This window comes from Cataglyphis hispanica, chromosome 3, assembly GCF_021464435.1.
Source record: "Cataglyphis hispanica isolate Lineage 1 chromosome 3, ULB_Chis1_1.0, whole genome shotgun sequence".
Lineage (NCBI taxonomy): Eukaryota > Metazoa > Arthropoda > Insecta > Hymenoptera > Formicidae > Cataglyphis > Cataglyphis hispanica.
This window is the reverse complement of record NC_065956.1, coordinates 7,020,125-7,041,955: the sequence shown is the minus strand read 5'-3', so window position 1 is coordinate 7,041,955 and position 21,831 is coordinate 7,020,125.

The window sequence follows — 21,831 nt, the reverse complement described above, 5'->3', positions numbered from 1 at the left end:
TTGGCTACGGTAACCTGCGAGCAAGCGGCCCCCCGAGTACCGAGTACTCTAAATAGAAGTATTTAGTATCGTCAGTCTTTTGCCTCGACGGCCTCTTTCTGCCGCGATTTATTTCACAAACATATTAAAGCGAAAAGCTATTAACTTGTTTTTACGGCAAACATTTGTTAACTTGTATTAAAGAGTATCTCTTTAACCCGAACAAATTACGTTTAACTTTTAGCTCTTGCGATACTGTGGGTATTAATCCAAGAATTTCGTACGTTAAATTAGCAAATGAATTTACATTTAATGAGATTAATTATGCAATCTTATGCGTTGGATTGTTCGAGATTATTCTTTCATTGATTATAGCGCTTCGTAGAGGCTTAACAGATTAGATTTGTAATTACTCTGTAGCAATGACGTTTACCAAGAATTCTCTATTGCAGCTGTTGAAATAGCTATAGACCCACAAGAGTGTGGGTGTGGGATAGCACAGTCTGACAAATACATCTGTGTAATTACCGTAAGCCGCAGGCAGTCTGTTGGAGTTTCCTAAATAAACTACATTCGCTATTTACCAACTTTAATTTGATGAAAAGATGATTCGAAGGAAGATAGAATCTTACCATAACGTTTATGTCTAATATGATAACACAATATATAACTTTCATGAAAAGTAAATAATACAAGATCATACGATGGCGAACTTATTCCGAAAAGTTTCCAATTTTTGTAATGTCAAATTAAAATAATCTTTAACAAGGATAAAAAAAAATGGGCTAATAAGAGCCAGGTGCAATAAGTTGGCACAATCGAATAGAAATCTTCTTCAATGTACGTTCCGGTTCTTCGGACTTTTAGCATTTGTTGAACGTACATTAAAAAAAAAAAAAAAATTATTTTAATTTTGTTGTACCGACTTACTGGCTCTTATAAGCCCATTTTTTATTCTCGTATTTACATATTTTTATATTAGAATCTTTCTGTCTTGCTATTTAAAATATAATCTTTGTCGTATATCAAACAAAAAAAAGAGAGAGTATGCATACAAATATATATTATAGGATTAAAATACGTGCAAGATTGTATGTCGAATTTTACATCGCGCTATTTTACTTGGGAGAGAAAATCACGCTAGCGTGAAACAGCGAAAGTTCAAAATTATTAACCGAACTTTGTAGACGATGGGTAAGGTTAAACGTGCTACAGCGGCGTTACGGACACGATCGTGATGCGAGATCGTATTCTTCGACGTCAGCATATGATTCCGAACATATTCCGTTTGGCGATAAGTAAAAAAGAAGAAAGCTATATATATATATATATATAGTTGAGAAAAATGCAAGGGACGGGTTAGTAGTGATTGACCGATAATAGGCATTTAAACATGTATGATGCGCTACATAAATTATGGTCGTAGAATATGCGCATAAATTATACTGTATGAACTATTAACGCGAAGCTCTCTCTCTCTCTCTCTCTCTCTCCCGATATAGAGAGAGATAGAAAGGAAGAGAGAGAGAGAGAGAGAAGAGAACGTAGAGAGCATTGACTCTCCATTAACTATCAGGTCGATTGAACAATCTGGTGGAAGCTGCTAAAATCCCGCTATAGAGAATATTATATTAAAATTAGTCCGGCGCGTAGTCTATATGGCGTCTAGATTTAACCGGGCACAATGTCCAATCTGCCGCGTGATCCGCCGACACCCCTCGCTCTATTCCATTTCGCTCCGGCGAAAGCAATTAGTTCCACGGTTTACGTTGGAGATGATAACGGCGTGCGCATAGTGACTCGATTCGTTAAACTTACGCCGGGCTACGCCTGAAATTACACGGGCCGTTCGTTCGCTTCGGAAGCCGGAAGAAAGATCCGGTCGCCTAGCGTCTCGTCGGCACGAAAATTAGCCGAAGCTTCTCCTTGGTCAATTTGCGGATTAAGATACCGTGTCGAGTTATCCGAGTTTATGACTTACCCGCGAGGACTTTTACTATCTATTCCTTCTCTTCTTTTTTTCTCTCCTTTCTCTTTCTCTCTCTCTCTCTCTCTCTCTCTCTCTCTCTCTCTCTCTTTCTCTTTGGTGTCACGCTAAGAAAGGAAGCATGTGAACGCACGAGCGGGCATATTCATCTAACAATATAGTTTCATTAGCGCCAACGAGCATTATCAAATAATAACTTGTTCACCGAGGATGGAAAGGGGGAGGGGGATGGAAGGAGGCGTCACGCATCCCTACGGCCTAGACACGAAGATCGATAACAAGACCCTCTATGCACAACTCGTCTCGCCCCGCTAAATTTGCTCTGCGAACATCTTCGCCGTAGTTACGTTATCTACGGTGTGTTTGAACGCGATTTCGCGTTTATGTCTCGCTGAATGCGCGACCGTCGTTATTAAGCAAGGTGTTACCTCGCGCGCGCGTTAAATCGTTGACGTGCATTACCTTCTGGTATTAATCGTGCTTTATCTCGCTAAATAACGCCACTGGTTATTATTCGCGTTAACGTTTGCGTAATATTGATGCCGTCGTCTCTCTCGACATATCCATCTCTATCTATCTCTCTCTCTCTCTCTCATCGACAGAGATTATTTCTAATATCTCACGACATCTCAGAGAAAGAACATTTCGTCGGGGATTTTGTTGCTTGTTCGACCATAAAAAATCTGGCCGTCCGGAAGCTGTCAGCTTTTAGCTTTTAGTGGTATATTTTAGCACCCGTTTTACTCGAGTCTCGAAAAAAATATCCCTCTCGTGATTACGCGAATCTAAGAAATTCTTTTCGTGTATCGAGGCTGCATTCTCATTTTGGTGTATAGCTTTATATGTATTTTTATGTATCAATTATTTTTTATATTTCGATTATGCGCTCGTGCATAATCATCAATACGTATGTGCAGTTGCAGAAAAATAGATCTATCAAATCTAACCGTGGTGTAGCTTTGAATGATCTCGTAAAAAAGTTCGAAAGAAAGCTTAAGATATTTTCCATGTCGTTTGCCTTTCTGCGTATTTGTTATTGGATATAGTAAAAACTTACTAAAGATTCGTACGAAGAAAATGCGAAATGTAAACGCGAAAGCATTGTCAAACCATGTCTTCGCGTATTTCTGTGCTTAAGATTTGCTTGAGCGAAATCATATTGTGGATGAGGAAACATTGGCTGTTTACACGAATAGCGAAACGCGATCAGTGTCTGTGTTCATGCGTTCGAAAAATTTGCATTTTATTTAATATCGAAACCGAACGTGGGTACTAAAGTCCCGCGTTTCCCCCTCGTGTGTTTACCCCGAGGATTGAAATTGAAAGAGAAACCGAGAGATATGCCGCGGCGCGCGTCCATATAGTTCGCGGAATCCATGTGCATGGGAACGGTATTCGCCTAAGGGACTTTGAAATACGGTTAAAAGGAAATATCCCGCGGTTTTCAAGCAGAATTTCACCGCGAAAACGCTCTCTCTTCTCCTCCCACTCGCTCTCTGTTACGGACCTTGTCAAAAATACGGAATAAAAGACCGCGGAGTGAATCAAAGCGATGGCACAAACATAGGATCTCTTCGAGAGGATGAGACAGCGGAAGAGAGAGAGAGAGAGAGAGGGGGGGGAGGATAAGAGCTACGAGGGACCGAGAAGAGAGAGAGAGAGAGCCGTCCGTAAGATTTGCCAAGATTTACGTGCCCGGAATTCTCCGCATGGATGCCCCGAGTGCAAGGAATTCTTCGTGCCCCTTTCGCTTGTCCTCGATGCCGCTGCAGCTGCAATGTCCGTGAAAACCGTTCCGGAACGACGGCGACGGTTACATGTTCACGTATGCCGTGCTCATCTTTTGCCGGCGCGCGTGACTGTAAACTATTCTTTGACTATAAACCCTCGTCGCTATCGCAAACTTCGTGTCGGACTGCATGTACCGACTTGCGGTGTATCGTTTACGGCGCGAACGTGTCCTTCTCCTTATTCCGCGATACGGTTCAACCTTAAAGTAAACGTCTCGGCCATGTCGAGTTACATTTTTTCAAACTTATCTCGCGGATATCCGGATCAACGAGCTTGCCATACGCAACAAATATTTGTTTCGTAATTGAATTTACGACGCTGATCTCTGCATAGCTCTCACTAATTCTCATGTTGGCCATGATTTTGCAAGTTTGTGGCAGCCTCGAGATATATAATACTCAAACAATTGATAATTATTAATTTTGGTAAGTTTTAAATTCAGAATTAATAAATTATTATTAATTATTTGCCCAATATAACATTATATATCAATGCTATAATTTGTATTATTTATTGATATTATATTTATTGAATACACGCATATGATTATTCGATCGTTTATAGTTCAAAATTTATTGATGCCTTGAAATCTCTATAAAGGAAAAATAGTTTTTTTTTTTTTTTTACAAATTGATGAGAAAATCTGCTATTAAACTTGAGGATATGATATAGTTTTTGGACACTCTATATAACGTAATGTAATACGTATTATCCTATTGCAGTAATTATCGGCGCTTTGTGAGAACGTCGGTTTAAACATTGACAAATTGCTTATTCACCCGGATAATTCTTGTTCATATTCATTATGGTTTGAATATCATTTGTCACTCGATACAGAGATACACGCGTATTTTATGCGTGTTTAAAGTGCAGTTAACCGATAGTCTGCGGTGGACACGCAATATCTGGGTGCGGCTAGTGAAATTGCGGACGGCGCGATGCCAAGTCCGCGGTAATTACGTCCGATTGTCAACAAGTTAACGCAACGGGACGTGTATCGCGTTTTGCTAACTGCGCAGATTGTCCTATCAGTACCGACGTGTAATATTTTGTATGCTCGACAATGTGTGAGCGCGCTCGATTGCAATAGACTGCACTCAGAGTTGTACCTACATGCGAATCGAATAGTACATTGCATCGAGCGATGTAACTCGGTAATATTTCTTTGATTTAAAAAAAAAAATGGCTTTTTATTAACGGCGGGCAAATTCTTACGAAAGAATTGTTTGAAATTTTTGATTCCTGGGAATTTGTCATCACATAACGAGAGAGTGTTTACGCTTTAAATTATAAATTCGGAAACTTGACTCATTCGCAGTTTATGGTACGTGGCGAGAATTGTGAATACACCATTGATCAGCTTGTTGTCGATTCGTTTGTTCGCTCGATTGGATTTCCGAGCTTAAATTATTACGACCTCACGCGAGGTTTCCTTCGTCGCGCTTCCACGCCGGGAAAACAATCGATAGCATGTATCGAAAGTGAGTATAAATCACAATGCACGCGCGCGGTACGATAACAACCTCCCGTTACGACAACTATTCGGTTATATATTTTCGGGAGATATATAGATGTAAAAGGAGAAGCCGCGGTATATATATATATATATATATATATATATATATATATATATATATCTCCTACTATCCACGTCGCAATAATCCTCGAAGGGAGGCGAATTCGCAAAACGATATTACGTTTGACTTCTCCAGCTCGCCGATATTCCATTGAAATAATCGCACCTCCTAGGCTGCATTGCGCTATAATTTTACTTGCGAGGCTTTGCGTTGCAGCGGAAACTAATATACGTTAAGAGGAGGAGGAAGAGAGAAAGGGAGCGAAAGACATAAAACATCGTTTTAGGGATAACGTGGTACTGGCAGCGCAGGCACCGTAAGATGACAAATTGCCACCGCGGTTGTTAATCTATGGTTTTTGCTCTAGGTTGGTCGAGGTCAAACGTGTCGTGATGTATTTTCTTTCCAGCAAGGCCGCGATAAATTCTTGTTACGTCCAACCTGCCATCTTGTAACTCAGCGGCTAGCGCGAACTTGCACAGGTCGCAGCAAATCTTCGTAACAAATGGATCCGTGGTTGCGCTGATGGCCGATAAACGCGATTCCCCACGACAGTTGAGAGCGAAATGAAGAGGTAAGCGTGGAGGAGAAAATGTGCATGTCCTCGGAACGAACGTTCCGCATCGGGGATCGGTCGCTCCAGGATGCGCGATCTATCTTGTTTTGTCTCGACGCGATATATCGGTCGACTCGCGCTCCATCTTCATAATCAAATTCTTCTATAAGTGAGCGCGAGATGCGTCGGGGGCCAACATTTTTCTCCGAGTCTCTTCGGAAGTACATGCAACCTTCATCCGTCTTGTTTTATCTTCGTCCGAGTACATTTTCCGTGATTCTCTCCGCGCGCGCACGATGTTGATGAAATGTCAAGTAGCTTGATATCCTTATGATTAATGCGAGGTCTGATAAATAACTCTCATTTCTGATGAAGCGTGCCCGCGCGTGTCTCGCGCAATCTCCCGGATGTGAGTCTGATCGGCTTACGCGCATATTGCGGATGCAGTCGTAAACTCCTTGTATTACTCTTCGTATATTATACTTGTATTATTTCGATAGTAAAGGCGACTTACATATTGACGCGTCGGGTTATTATTCGTGCGAAAAAAAGTGCGTTATTAATTTATTTTTACGATTATGACGTTCTGAATATATGTCGGACAATTCCAGATCTCTATGGCATGTTCCATTGTTCCGATCGACGCTAAAAAAAAAAAGAAAATTCGAATTTTACATTCATGCAAGGAAAAATGTCTTCTGAAATAACCCCTCCGCTCGTGTTTCCGGCTCGCTTGCGAAATCACGAAATGAAATTCTCTTTTTGTACATTCGCGCGACGCTTCTCCTCGTTAATTCGTGACGCTCTCGCTCAACGCGATCAATATTCCGAGCGGTTGCACGATTGAAACTAAATTTAGCTCAATGCGCAGATGTGATCTTCTCTTTAGAGTTCTCTACCAGCAGAGCGGAATAGCTCCGCGTTCTCCCTCGCGACGATGCAGAAGGGTGGGTGTAGGTAGGGGAAAGGAGGGAGGGGGTCAGTGGAGCCGCGGAATTGCACGAATCGGTCATCCGTTGGCAGTTCACGACGTGTGAACTGTAAATTGTGGTGGCGTAGCCGTGACGTTCCACTCGAGTTCGTAATGCAAACGCAATCCAACTAAGGTCAGCGTACGCTGCTTTGTAGGCACTCGCTGATACGGAATTAATGTCGATTTAACAATCCCTCCAATACTATCTAAATTCTCTCGTCGTTGTGAAACTCACAGAATGACACTTGAAGGGGGAAATTGATTAATAAAAATATTAAAAAAAGCACATTCTGCTTTAAAATTTTAATAAAATTTATATATAATTATTTTTAAATTATGAAATAAATATTTTAATCTAAATTTCTGTCTTTAGAAATTAGAACGTTATAATTTAACAACATCGTGAAAAATAATTTTTTATAAAATTTATTAATTTTCTTATTTTTCATATAAATAGATCACATTTTATGGAATAATTAAAGATTTAATAATTAATTATCTGAAAATTTTTGTTGTTATAAATTAAAAGTCAGCATCATGATTAATGTTATTTATAGTCGGTGTAAATGTTATTATTTCTTCGTGTAAATCGCGTATATATACATGTAAATAGCCGTGAGAACGATCAAAGGGAGCACGAAATTATTCCACTTGTAGTGAGGGATATGTTTCTCCTAATCCCGCAAAGGGCGTTAGATGGCTTCCGGGAAGTAAATTGCGAAATTACGAAGCGCAGACTTTCCTTTGACTTTATCCGATCGAGATACGTTTATGCCTTGACCGCGAAAGTTACTGCGATTCTATTCGGAGATGCACGGATTTCTCTAAGTGATACGCATGTACATCGTTATGATAACATATAGCGTTATTGAAATTTTTAAATTACGGATTTCTAATTATTTTAGAAACTACAATTATTAACGTCAATTATATGTAGCTGCCAGATTACATATTGAAAATAGTTATTTATAATAAACGTGACGCACGCTGTAAAATTCCGATATAAATTATATTTACCACATTATCGATGTTTTTTATATAAAATTTTCAGTTTCAATTTTTTTGAGTAATGAAAAATCCGATACGCTTGTCAAAACTCTATTTCTTAAAGTTTTTTTTTTCCTATTTGTTTTACAATTAATTATTTTCCATTAATTTATGAGTAATGTCACTTCGATTTTTAATTTAATTTATTTCCTATATTTTAATTTATATATTTGTATTATTATAAAAACAAAGAGTTGTGTACAAGAAGAAATAATGTAGATTCCGATAAGATACTTGCTAAATTGCGCACGCTTCATTGCGCGATGTGTTTTTCTATACAGAAAATAGATTGCAATTTGGCGATCCTTTGAGCTCTCTAAGAGACAACCGAGATTTCGCGATCGAGATATTCTAGACGGAGCATTAAAATACAGCATACCATAAGCGCCGCAGTAAGATGCCTCTCGACTTTGCGGTCTCGTGTTTGCGGAGAGGCGCGCGGGGCTCTCATGCCATTACACCGAGCATGGAATTACCGTAAGCTGGTCGGTGATGTTTATAACCGTTGTGGATTTAATCCCGCCCGTTATATGCCGCATGCCGCGGGCTTGCAACGAGTTTCGCAAGCCATACGTATCCTTTGACTTCTATCGTGGATTTAAGCAACTATATCGTTTTGCACGGCCACATTGTCGTCGCGAAGTTAAACGAATATACAGAACCTGGAAACTTAGCTCCCATTCCTCAAGTGTTTCCCGTTGGTTTTCTTCTACGTTTACATTATATTCATTACTTAAAAAAAAATTACAGTAGGAAATGAATGATATATCTGCAAAGTTTGACAAATAATCGATTAATCGGACGCGGTGTGCAAATTGCCTCGGAAGTCTTGGATAGCCCGTCGATAACCCGATCTCTCAGACTATTACATTTTTATTGGATCTCTCGAATCGCGAGCGACGCTTACACGGCGACCCGCGCGATTCGGTAAGAGAGTGATTCGAACAAGCGCGACGAATCGATCTCTCGTCGGAATCGAGTCAATTTAAATATGCCAATCCTTGCCCCGTCACCGTCCTACTTGCACACGCAGACACACACACACACACACACACACACACATATATATATATATATATATATATGTGTGTGTGTGTGTGTGTGTGTGTGTGTGTGTGTGTGTGTGTGTGTGTGTACGTTCTACCACGTAGAGAAGAGAGAACCCAGCTATATTATATTATATATCGCAGAAATTCCCGATTCGCGATCGAATATGGCGAGACGCGACGCGGCGTGTCCCGACTTTCATTTCGTCCAAAATGTGTGCACCGTCAAACGCAAACGTTCATTCCAACCCCGTTGGCTTTAAATTGAACCCCTAATCGGACATTGAAATCTTGCGAATCCCTACTCTCTTCGCATAGACGCGAAGCGTCTGGCTGCAACCGGGAAACGTCACTACCATCCACCGCATCTCTTTCTCTCTTTCGCTTCTTAACCGCTTCTCTCTCTCTCTCTCTCTCTCTTTCTTGCATAATCCATCCGTCTCTCCGCATCGGGTCTAATCCCTCAGGGATCGATCTAATTAACAAAACAGCAAACTTCATTAATGAAATCATGTAGTAACATTGCTGGGACAATCTTTCGTAATGCGACAATTTCCATATTCTAATGATGGATTAGAGAGAAATTAGAAAATATTAAGAGGCTCTCTTTTATATTTTATTTTCGCATTCTCTCGCGCGTGAATCATAAATTCTTCCATCGAGAAGAATTTTTATCTGTAAAAGAAGATTTGATTGGCAGCTGTGGTTTTTCAATGATATCTTCAACGCATTTATATCGGTGTACGAGTAATAGTGAAAAACGTTTTTTCAACAAACCATATGTGTCACATACCGAAATATAAAAATGTAAAATACACTCGCCACGTCTGATGAACTCGTAAAATAGTGAAAATAGTATGATTGATAAATAGTGAAAATAGTATGACTGATGAAATTCGCAAAAAATTTCAAAACTTTTATATTTTAAAAATGACATTTGATCTCCATTTTAATATAAATATAAAATTTCTCATCCATTAGTTTGATTTATAAAAAATTTTTATTCCTAAGAGAAACAAAATTTTGTCCGAGTTAATTTAGATAAGGTATTCATTTGGTAATTACAATAGTTGATGCGCATTCGATAATTAAACGAATGTTATATTGCGAGCTGAAAAGGGCTTATGTCAATGCTCGCAGTTAATCCTTTCCGACCATGATGGAGTCCGGACAGCATTTCATTCTGCTAAACGGGCGGTCGATACGAGTCAGTCGGTTCGCTGTCAATTTCGTACAAAATAAGCACGCCGAGCAAAATTAAACAAAATAGAACTTTCATGCATTTGTTCCTCTCCCGAGGGTTAATTACACCCCGTTTGCTGACCTCAGTTTATTTGCTCATTTATTTGCTCGGCGTTAGTAGCGCTGATTACGATTGTGGCAGTATCATGAATGCGAATTTCAATTTTGGAACATATTATACGAGATTCTGGCTGGTTATATTTAAGAAAGCTCGATTATTTATTACATATTGGAAAGATATATTAATCGAATAATAATTATATCTATATAATTACATATAATGTATATAGACACGAGTTATTATATATCATAAATCCGACATGACAGAATTTATTTTTCCGATGCATATTTCTCTTATTTGCAAGTTTAAATTCAAAATCTTTATGCTCTAATTAAAGAATATATTATAGAAAAGCGATTGTGCAAAATTCTATAACACTTGACATTTATGATATTTATTTTCTCCTTCTTAAATCACGTTTCGAGTTAAAAATTTCACGTGCAAACGTGCTTCGTCGCCATTTGTCTTGAGAACATTTCTTAACCCGTTTTTTTTTCCAAATTGTTTCCGAATCATTCCGATGTTAATGTCCTCGTAACGACGAGATTATCGGCCCTCAATCGCGCTTATTTACAATACAATTGTGGATTTTAGATGAGACTTATCTACTTGGGGGATACAATCGGCTAATGGAAAAGAAGCGCGAAGGAAGAGACTGCGAAGGAAATGAAAATACGATTGAAAGTGGCTGTGGAACGGGGTATTTTCTTTTCGTTCTCTTTTTCGCGCATTTTCCATTCGTCTTCTCTCTTTTCTTACTTGCGCGTGGTTTCGATGTATACACACACACACACACACACACACGCGCGCGCGCGCGCGCGCGCGCGATACACGGAAAGACCCACTTTCCGATACCGCACGTCGTCGATCAAAAACGCATGGTCGGATTTTCGAGCTGTCCGAGGACGAATGTGGCGATGGCGCATTTAAAGCTTCGTATTTGCTCGTTCTCTCGGGATTAAGCTTTATCGTGTCATCAAAAAAATTTTCGGGGATAAAACGTAATCTCTTAACATTCAATTTGATGCGTTTTACAGTCCATTTAATAGAATGCTGATATCATTAACAATTAGCGGTTATTGCCGGTGTACCGATAATGCCATAATCAGGATGCTTTATCAACTATATTTAATAGAAACGCGGTATAATTAGGATATCACAGCTTTATCGCAATAATTATCGTGTAAAATTATGCGAATAGAAATTCATATAGAGTTTTTCTAATTGCAAAAAAATATCTGATGGACAATCGTTTAAATTATAAAAGAAGTTATGCGTTGAGAAAAGATTAATGTATATATCGCACACGGGAATATTTTATTTTATTTAAACTAGATGATATATACTTTGTAATGATTAAAGATCAATTTAAATTTTATACAACGCTACAAAATGATTGCGAGTAAACGAGGTTAATGTACGCGCTTATCGTTGGTCGTGCAAATACCGCGAGCGCAAATAATCCGTATTTTAATCCGTTCGACAAAAACTTGTTCATGCTGCTGGTTAGCGTAAGCCAGATTAAGCTGCATTATTTCTATGCGAAACGCCCGAAGATTGAATGGAGGAGGAGAGGCGACGCCGAGATGTTTTACGAGGATTACTCGTGGGAATGCCAGGAAAATGGAACGCATGCGGGCTTTCTCGCACATAAACGGGGTAAATCGCACATTGACAAATCCTTTAGCTTAAATCGACTTCGACTTGGTAATAGAACCTGCGAGTGAATGAATCGTCTAAAGGGAAATACGGACGCTGCCGTTGCTCGTAATTATACGAGCCATATCCCCGAGTATACATCGATCTCGAACACGCAAACTTCGGACGATCAATCGACAAAGCGAGCAGCGTCGCCGACGGTTGTCTGTCTATTCACAGATCTATTTGGAATCTATACGTGGCGATATGGATCATGATCGCGATCGTAATCGCGGCGAACCGTTCATGCGAGCAGATCTGCCTCGTGTCCATCCCCCATTATTTGCGTCCGTGATTGTAGGCCATGTGGCAAGACCAACAGGCAATAAATCGATCCAGGAGCCAATTTCTCTTTGATCGGCTGACGTCGAATCGCTCCCGAATACGATTTTATCAGAATTCTATAAGAGATTGTCTCTGTCCTCTCTTTCTTTTTGCGTATTTTGCGATTTCATTCCCCTCGCATCCTCTCTATGTTCTATTCTCCTCTTTCCGCACATCTGACTGATATTTTATACATTAGCGTGCGCCTCCTAGCACCTTATAAATCAATTTTTGCACTGTCTCCTGAATCGAATTTAAGTGTCTCAGCGGGATCGGGAGCGGCGACCGCAGACGGCAGGACAGGGAAATGCTTTTGAATACAAAACAGATTCGATCTTCGTATCGTTTCACCGCTGGTTACGAGTGTCCTCTCATGAAATCTGTTTCCAAGGATATTGTTGCTCGAAGCGCACGGTGGACGAGACTATATGGCGAACTCGTATTGTTCGAGACAAGGATCGATTTGAATACAACACCGTGTCACGGGGGGGACTCTTGCTCGCGTTTCTTCTTCCATAAAATCGATAATGGTACTTTCAGCTTTAAGAGGAATTGAAAATAAAAAAGATATTACGAAAGCAACCGGTTATATCGATGCAAGAAATTGTACAATAAATTGCAATGAGACGCGTATACGTTGCTTTAATTAATTAACGGATATATAATTTAAAACATTATATTATAAAGATTTAATTAAACATTTTCATATAACTCTTGACTGATACTCTCACACATATATCAATGGACGTATTAACTCGCGCATCGCACGTTGATGTATCCTTCAGATTTGTTAACAAAGGGATATCACCCGCAGAATGAAATTTATCAGCCGCATTAACATGCGGCATTCACATAATTGGTGTAATCTCGCCATTGGAATTACGCCCGAAAGGGTTGCTGCGCACCATTCGCGTTGTTCGAGAAGTGGTATAATTGTGCTAGTTACGCAATACAATGAATGATGCTCGTGGAGAGGGATGGGGGAGGGAGGCGGGAGAGAGAGGAGGGAAGAGGTTTGACTAAGCGCGCAATCCGATACTCCTAGAAGAGGGATGATAGGAAGCTTCCCATTCTCGCGTGCACGAATTAATCATCTATTATATTATTCGCTATCCCCCCCCAAGGCGTATCGTACGTAATTGCTTTACGTACAAAGTTATCGCTCGTAGAACGAAAATCGTCAAACGCATTATATGTCCGTCGAATTAATGGAGTTTACAAAAATATAATTAACGTAGCAAGATAATTTTTGATCATTTCGTATTTCATTGCAAGCGCGATTCTACGCTCGCATTAATCCGATTAATTTATTCCGTTTAATTAATTCACTCTCATTCGAAGATACCGTCGTCGACGGCTTAATAATCCGAGAGATTCTCTATTATATCGGCGTGTTTCTCACGCGCCCCGCAATAAAGATAGGACGATATCGTCCTTCGGCCACATTTTACAAGGTTCGTATAAAATAGAGTGGGTAATCTGCGATATCATTGTTACCGCGAAAGCACACCGCGCGAATATTATATTACGTCGGTGAACACAAGAACTCTGGTCGTTCTTTCGAATAGAAACTGCACGGATAGAGAGAGAGAGAGAGAGAGAGAGAGAGAGCTCGTATTACCTTGCTAAACATGGTCGAGCATCGCGCTCCGAGTCAGACAAAGTCGCGTCTCCCGTAATTGCATACGTTTTCGCATTGTAATAATGCGCTTTGAACGGGCACACACGGAACAATGTACCGTTCTTTGTAAGATGTTCGCATTATGTTTCAATCCGGAGGCGCCGCGTTTTTTTTCTCTATATCATGCATATATTATATTATATTCGCACGGTAACATTTTTATTTTAGCAATAAAAACGCATAATCAATTGCTACGATTGCTATTATCTCGCTTGATACTAAAAGTCCGTTATTATATATTTTTGCGAGGAAGGAAAAAGTGGCGATCGTTATTTACATGGTATTAATACGCGAGACTTTTAAAAAATCAGAGAAACGAGGAACCACTACGAAGCTAACACGCCGGATTAGTTTCGGACAATGTCCAAGCGATAGAACGGGCTGAGAGCGCGTGTCTCTTGAATTCGTATCTGGCTGTTTTTGATGAAAAATGCTCGCTCGCTTGCTTTATATTATTTATGTGAAACTAATGAAAAAAGAGATGAATTTGCACTCGTCTTGTAACGCGTCGATATGAATTATCATTAACTTGTCAAAATATAAAATTTATCTCAATTCAGGTACATTTAGATTCTCTTGACAGAAGAGACGATAGAAATGTCATATTCTCTTGTCAGAAAACACGTGTTTGGCGATTGTATGGAACGCGCATGATATTGCGATGGCATTGCAAATAACGCGGCTAACACAGAATATTATAGAGATCGCGATGGTAATATTCTAAATAGCGATTATATTTCTTTTATAGCAGAGAACACACTCACGCAAGCAAGGAATCTCGCGCGTAGGATGCATAATGTATCCTAAAGACACGCTCTTCTCTTTCGCACGTGTGTCAGTATGTAGGCATAAATATGTAACGTCGCGCGTCTGCGATTTTCCTTACACGTCGCACGCATTGCAAGGATATTAACACGTTGTAACAAGCACCCATTGTGGAATAGCGTGTACGTGATGTGCGTGTACAAATTGAATGAGATGCGCGCGCGAGCGCGTGCATGTCACCCACCCGCTAGGCGAAAGCTCGGCAAAATAGTTAACGGCGTGCATTCGAAACCTGTACACTCACTGTCATAAATACTTGCTTCTCGTTACTTGATAGATAGCCCTCCAACCTAGAAATCCATTAATCCTAATCACAATTGTTTACAAAGGGAAAATCGATAAAATCGTCTAGATGTCACTTTCAATTACATCAAATATATATATATATATATACATATATTTTTAAAACAAATTTGATCCCGCGCTGAGATGTGCTTATTTTGCTTCTTGATTTTATATATTTTTATGATGTTACATGTATTAAATATTAATGGTCAATTATTTTTCAATGATTATCCGTTGATATTAAGCGTTGCTTGTGCATCTTTCGGTAATCATGATTTACAAGTATCTGTACACGTTGCAATCTTCCTAAAAGGGCGCAGGCATTTATGACGCCTGGTATACATCCAGGCTTCATCGCGGCAATATTACCACCGCTGTTCTCTCTAGCCCGTTTGCGGTAGGTATGGATCCGACAGACCGCAGGAAAACTCAGTTTCCGCGGTGCGGAAGTGACTTGAAGTCGACACAAAAGCGTCCGAGCAACCGAGCGAAAAAGTACTCTTGGCTACGGGAAATTGACGTTTTGGATTATTTAGCGACGCAAAGCGGCCCGGATGGGGCGTGCTTTATATATTGGACAGGATTAAAACACGTCGGCAAATATTTTTTTGTCCCGTCATTGTTATGTATTATTTCATTTGTTACGAAATTCTACCTTTTACCGCGAAATAATTCGCACAAGAGTCTCATCTCGTTCGAGAGGGCAGAATTATATTTCTACTATTCTCGGTATTTAGAGTATAATACTTCGTATTAAATGTATTTCGTATATAATGATTTCGTATAATAATTATTATATTATTATATTATTACACAAAAAATGAGCTTCAAAAGAGCAGTAACAATACGCGCAGTCTGTAGCAAAACTTTTAAATGTGCATGAGAATAATAGCAGGAATAAAATATTTTAATAATAGGTGAATTTTTTAGACACATGTACAATAAAATATCATATATAAAAAAATTATATATAATATTTATAATTTTTAATAATGGCACAACATACTGACAATTTATAAAGGTACTTAAAATCACAAAAGAAAGTGGCGCTCGATTAGATTTTTGTCGAGGAAAAATTGGCTGCAATTGGCTGCCAAAGAAGATGAGACGAGGAAGTGTAGGAGGGTAGCTTGTATACATTTCTAAGGTACATTTATAGAGCGGCGAAGGAAAAGAGTGCGATGAAGCGAGTGCGAACATCCTGATTCTGCGACATCAGGCATTGTGGCGACGGTTTTTCCTCGTTTCCTCTGGTCTGCAGGGAAAGGATTCTCTACCCGGACGCTTACTCGCTCGGATTTTACCGGAAGGCGTACAAAAGCTGGACGGAGGGGGACGGTGCCAAGTCGGTGTGATGCGAAGTAGCACGAGGGGAAAGCGGGAAGAATCACCAGGAAATACATGTTTCTCGGCTCTATTGCGCGGTACTATTGTCGCGTTTCCTCGGACTTAATTTTCTTTCGCAAGCAACGTGTAGAGTTTGCACGCGTAGAGCTTGCGGATAACTTGTATTTTAAATATATCGGTAAAACTAGCGTTGAGAAAAATAAGCGCTTTAATTTTCAATAAAATATCATATCTCTCAAACTGAATTTACGAGAGCCTTTTTAATTTTGTTATTATAAATTTATATTCAAAATCTCGCCGAGAAAAAAAAATCTTATTCGTCTAATATCCTTAAGAGAAGAAAATTTTTCCAAGTCTCGTAGGGCATCCTGTGTAATTTACGAATGACTTCCGTTCTACAAATGGAACACATGATGAAACACGTTTCGCGCAGCAGTGTAGCGGGGAATGCCAAGAGGAAGCTGGTAATTCGCGTAAGGCTGGAGCAGACAGCCGGACGAATCGCTTGCACTGTGTCGCTACACGGGTGCTCGTAGATATCGCGGTCGAAAGGTCAGGTCGGTGATAAACGAGGCCGTTAATCTGCGCCCCGGATGTAAGAAAATGAAGTTTCCTTCCCGCGCGCGCGCCGCGTCGCTTTGTTTCGTCCGACGCGCGCGCTTTATCCGCTGTAAATTAATCTCGACTGCCGAGCGCGTGCGTGCACCAGGTAAACCGGTAACCGCAATTGCAGCGAGATCATCTGGGACCTCTAAATTCGACAGGAACCGGCGGCGCCGCCGCGAAACGTTATTAATATCGAATATCGCCCTAAAATTGTTGTTCGTCTGGTGGTACCGCGTAAATCGATCGTATGCGAGAAAAGCATAACAAAATTGGTAGGTAATAACCCGCGCGGGCAAAGCGCAGTTCGGTTTTGTTTTGGAGATTGTTTCGATGTAACATGAAAATGCTTTTCAGGCTCGACTAAAATATTATTCTTTCTCTGTTTTTTTTTTACAGCTAGCAGTGTTTTATAATAGCGTTAAAAACTGACATTTAATTGATGTTACATTTAATTGACAGATACATTCAGTTTGTTTATTTTGATGCAAATTGTATAAATATTAGGACGATATCGGATGTATTTTTATTAATAATATATGCTCTATTATTTATATATCATTAATTTTTAATTTTTAATTGACGAAACATGTAATAATTTGTAACGAATTTTTAAAACAGATCAATTTTCAAAGCAGAAGCTATTAGCATGGACGCGGATATTATTCATGCATGAGAATCAGCTAATTCGTGTCTCGTAAACCTTGATAATGGCTTATCGATACCGTGATATAAATGTCATTTTACTCGCACATGAAACAGTTACAAACATAGTCGTTCGATAGATGAATTTTTTGCACAATCCATGCAATATGCGCCACATATTACATGGCGGCCGTGTACTGTATGATGTATGTATATTAATATTGCGATGGTGATACACTAAAAAAAAAAAAACGCATTTAATTAAATTTAGAAAAAATCAAATTTCGTATTTGTTTTGAAAAACGCCAATTTGAAATATTATTAAATAGAAAAACGGGAATGAAACAGATCCGTCAACTATCACAAACATCGATACACAAATATCATACTGCCAATACAGTTAGTTTTGGCTTTACCTGAAAAACCATTTACCTGATGTTTTTTAGAAATAAATTCCGAATGCATATATGTAAATATAATGTGCATCGTGAAGCTTAGTTAACGAATATACCGAATCGGAACAAAATTTGATTTCTTGTCTATATCATATGCCAAAGCGATATGAACTTCAATTTGATCACTCTCTGTATTGAAACTTTATCATTTGGCGGAGCTAAATTTATATAAGACAAATGTATAAGTGCAGGTAATACATACAGTTAATGAATTATAAAATACATTATAATTATTATACTCATTATATACTTATATATTATCGTCTTACACGTATTATTTTATTTTTACAATTAATTTTTTTACATTAAAAATATAGTATCTGTATTGTATATAATAATGTTAAAGAAATTGTGTTCGATATATTACTGATTTTTTTTTTAAATAGAGACCAAGGTCTGTCGCCAAGGAAGGCAAGGTAGATTCGTTAAGTTTCCGGGACAACAACCTTAGCTTCTTCTTCTTCTTAGAGTTGGGAAAAAAAGAAGCAACTCGGTTATGCAAAAGTGAGAAATTATGCAAAGTACTCGCAGGGTTTGACGCGACTGGTCGCTGAACAAAGAACGCGGGGCAAACTGCACGAGGTCGCGCCGGAGAACGAAGGACTAAGGAAGAGGAGGAGGAGGAGGAACGGAACAGACGTCGGGGGTTGTTTTTGCACGGTGGGTTATTCGGCGCGAAACTCTGACGCCACCGTCGTCGCCGGGCGCGCGGGGTTGAATTATCGGGCCGCGAAACAGGACTTCCCGGGTCGAAACGCGTTAAATCTTAAGCTCCCTTAATTCCAGACTTGCGACGCGGAAGCATTTCGTCGGTCCGGTCCGGCGCAGACCATGGTCGGCTATGTAAATTCTTTGGCGAAAATTCTCATGTAAGTGCCGGACGTGTGCAGTTTCCCGCGTGGCTCACCGAGCGACAAGGAAATTCCTGAGGGATATGTCTGGGAATATTTATATTGAATTTTATATAAAATATTTATACGATATTTGTAACAATATGAATACGGAGCAATAATTGTGATTTAAATGAACGATGTAAGTTTCGTCTGGGAAAATATTTTTGTTTTTTATATAAACGTGTGTACTTTTTTATTATTACATTTATTTATTTTTTTTTACACACACATAATTATATTTATTTATTTGTAACAACTATTTGAAAAAAATATTTATTTATTTAAAAAAACAAATAATAATTCTAAATTTTTATAATTTATAAATTTTTTTTTTTTTTCATATAGTTGCGTTGTGTTTTGAACTATTGATACAAATATCGTTCATATAACTTCATACATGATGCATTTCTTTTCAGATGTTTCACTCGATCGATCATTCAACAACTTTTCGACCGATTGTGTTCGCAAAACGAAAAATATCTTTTCTCGAGTAGATATTATCTTGAAACTTCTTAAAGAGTTAGTCTTGCGGAATTAGTAGCAGAGTAAGAGCGGTACGTGTAAGAGTTCGCAATTATCGTGAATTTAACAAGTTTATTCCCGAGAATTCAGTTATATAAGGCGATTCGAAGGCGTTGCCAGTTGCAAAGCGTCCAGTTCGACCATTTGTAATTTTCCGCTCGATGTAGCATAAGCTTGCCTGGCATGATTCAGAGTACTTTCTGTTATTTGCCGAAGCCCGCCAGAAAATATTTCATTTTGTCGTGAAAGAGGAGGGGAATGTCGCGCGAAAACAGTGAAGGAAGAATTCGCGGATAAGAAACTTGTAACGCTCCGCGTCTTTTATCGAAGGGCCATAGATCCTTAATTTTTCTATTGTGCAATGATATTACGTTACTTATATAATAAGTACAAGAAGTTTCACATCGCAATTTTCTTTCTAAGTAAAAAAGAAAATCTAAATATTTTATGACTTATTTTCACAAGAATACAAATATTTAAAGAGATTTTTTTGGGAGAAATTTAATTTAATTTTTTAAAGACTCGCGATATGCGTGTTTTGTACGGTGATGGCACCAAAGAATATTTTAGGCTTGACAATTGCACGCATCGGTCGAGATATGGCGCACGAAACTCATTTAGATCCGTCGATGTATTACGGGAACCGGTAGCAGCGATCGGATAGAGAAAAGCACGGCGGGTGTTTACCATCGAATTTGCATTGTAAAAGGAAAGCGGTTGTGCGATTTTGCATGAAAACCTCCCATACGATTGCGAGAGTGGGCTTCCAATCGTGCATAATTCAGGCTTCCACCTCCGTTCGTCCTGAATCTCCGCTCTGCTGCCGATTCCTATCGTTTGCGGGAGTAGGAGATAAACTCCGGGCAGTATTTTATTGGCTAGGTGACTTTTTTTTTATCCCGCTAAAAGTAATTTATGTTTTGAATATGCTAAAACTTTCTCTCTCTCTCTCTCTTCCTTCTCTCATAAATATGAAACAAGTGTCACGAGTGTCGCCGCGAAGATAACGAATTTTACAAACGAGTCCGTCTCTCTTACTACTTTGCTGTTCGCTTGGGTTGCTTCGACATGTCACACCAATGATAGATGCGATCGCGATAAATGCGCCTGTAATGTCGATCACATCCGTAAAACCCAATTTTAAACTCTTCTTTCCTATTTTTCAGCCAATCATCTGGACACGTATTAAAAAATGTCTGCACATCATATTTTGAATTTTATTTTATACTAACAATAAGATATTTTAACGAGCGAAATAATTATAGAAAGCGTGTGTATAATTTGTGAGATTTTTAGATGAGATTTCATATTTAAAACGAATATATATTACAAAATTATTCTTCTCGCTGATTCTCACTTATTTTTATATTTTTATTTTGAATTACATTGTTTCTTTCATTATTTAAATAACATACAGTGATTCTTGTCACTCTGACATAAGTGATGGGGAGAGGTCGACGCTGACGTTTTGGCTTTATACTTCGGGCAGGGCGCACTCAAGTGTACTTTTCTGGTCAAAGTTTGCGGTGTCGATCATCACCGAGAGTCGCTGCGGTTCTCGATCTCCGTCGCCGATGCGCTGATCGATAACGAAAACGCACAGGATACGTATAATCGGATTAAATAAATTGACGGATGAACGGACGCGGGGTGGTCTCTAAATCCCGAGAGCACGGTCTCGTGTGTGATGTGTGCGCTGTAAAATAAATCTGCGTGGTGGATTAAGGTGTGTGCGCGCGCGCGCGGACATGGATGCGAATGCCTCCTATTCGTGTGTGTGTGTACACACGTTCTGCGGGACTACGGCGTCCCAGCTGACATTAATTCTTGGTCGAACTGCGTGTACTCGAATCGTCGCCCCGCGGTGGTTTATTACCGGCGGTAATCATATTTGTTATACAAAGTGCTATTGCATTCAAGCCCGTGGTAATCTCGGACCAATATCGCGCACGCCGGTCTCGCCCCTTCCTATTTAAAGATTTTTGCGTTCCGACACATGCGATTTGACCGCGTGATAATCCAAATAAATAATTTATAATAATATGTCAGAGCAGTGACTTCTCGTTTTATGATATTTCATATATAGATTGTCCCATTTTTAACTTTCACACCGTAATATCTCAAAATCTGTAAGTTTTAGAAGGAAATTTTTGAGACAAAAGTTGTTTATTTCTGAAGAGGAAAGAAGATAGGAATATTAATTAGATTGGATGGTATTGTTAAAGTCATATCAAGATCACATTACATTTTTTTTAATTGAAATCTCTATTTTTTATTGCATATTCTTGTATCTT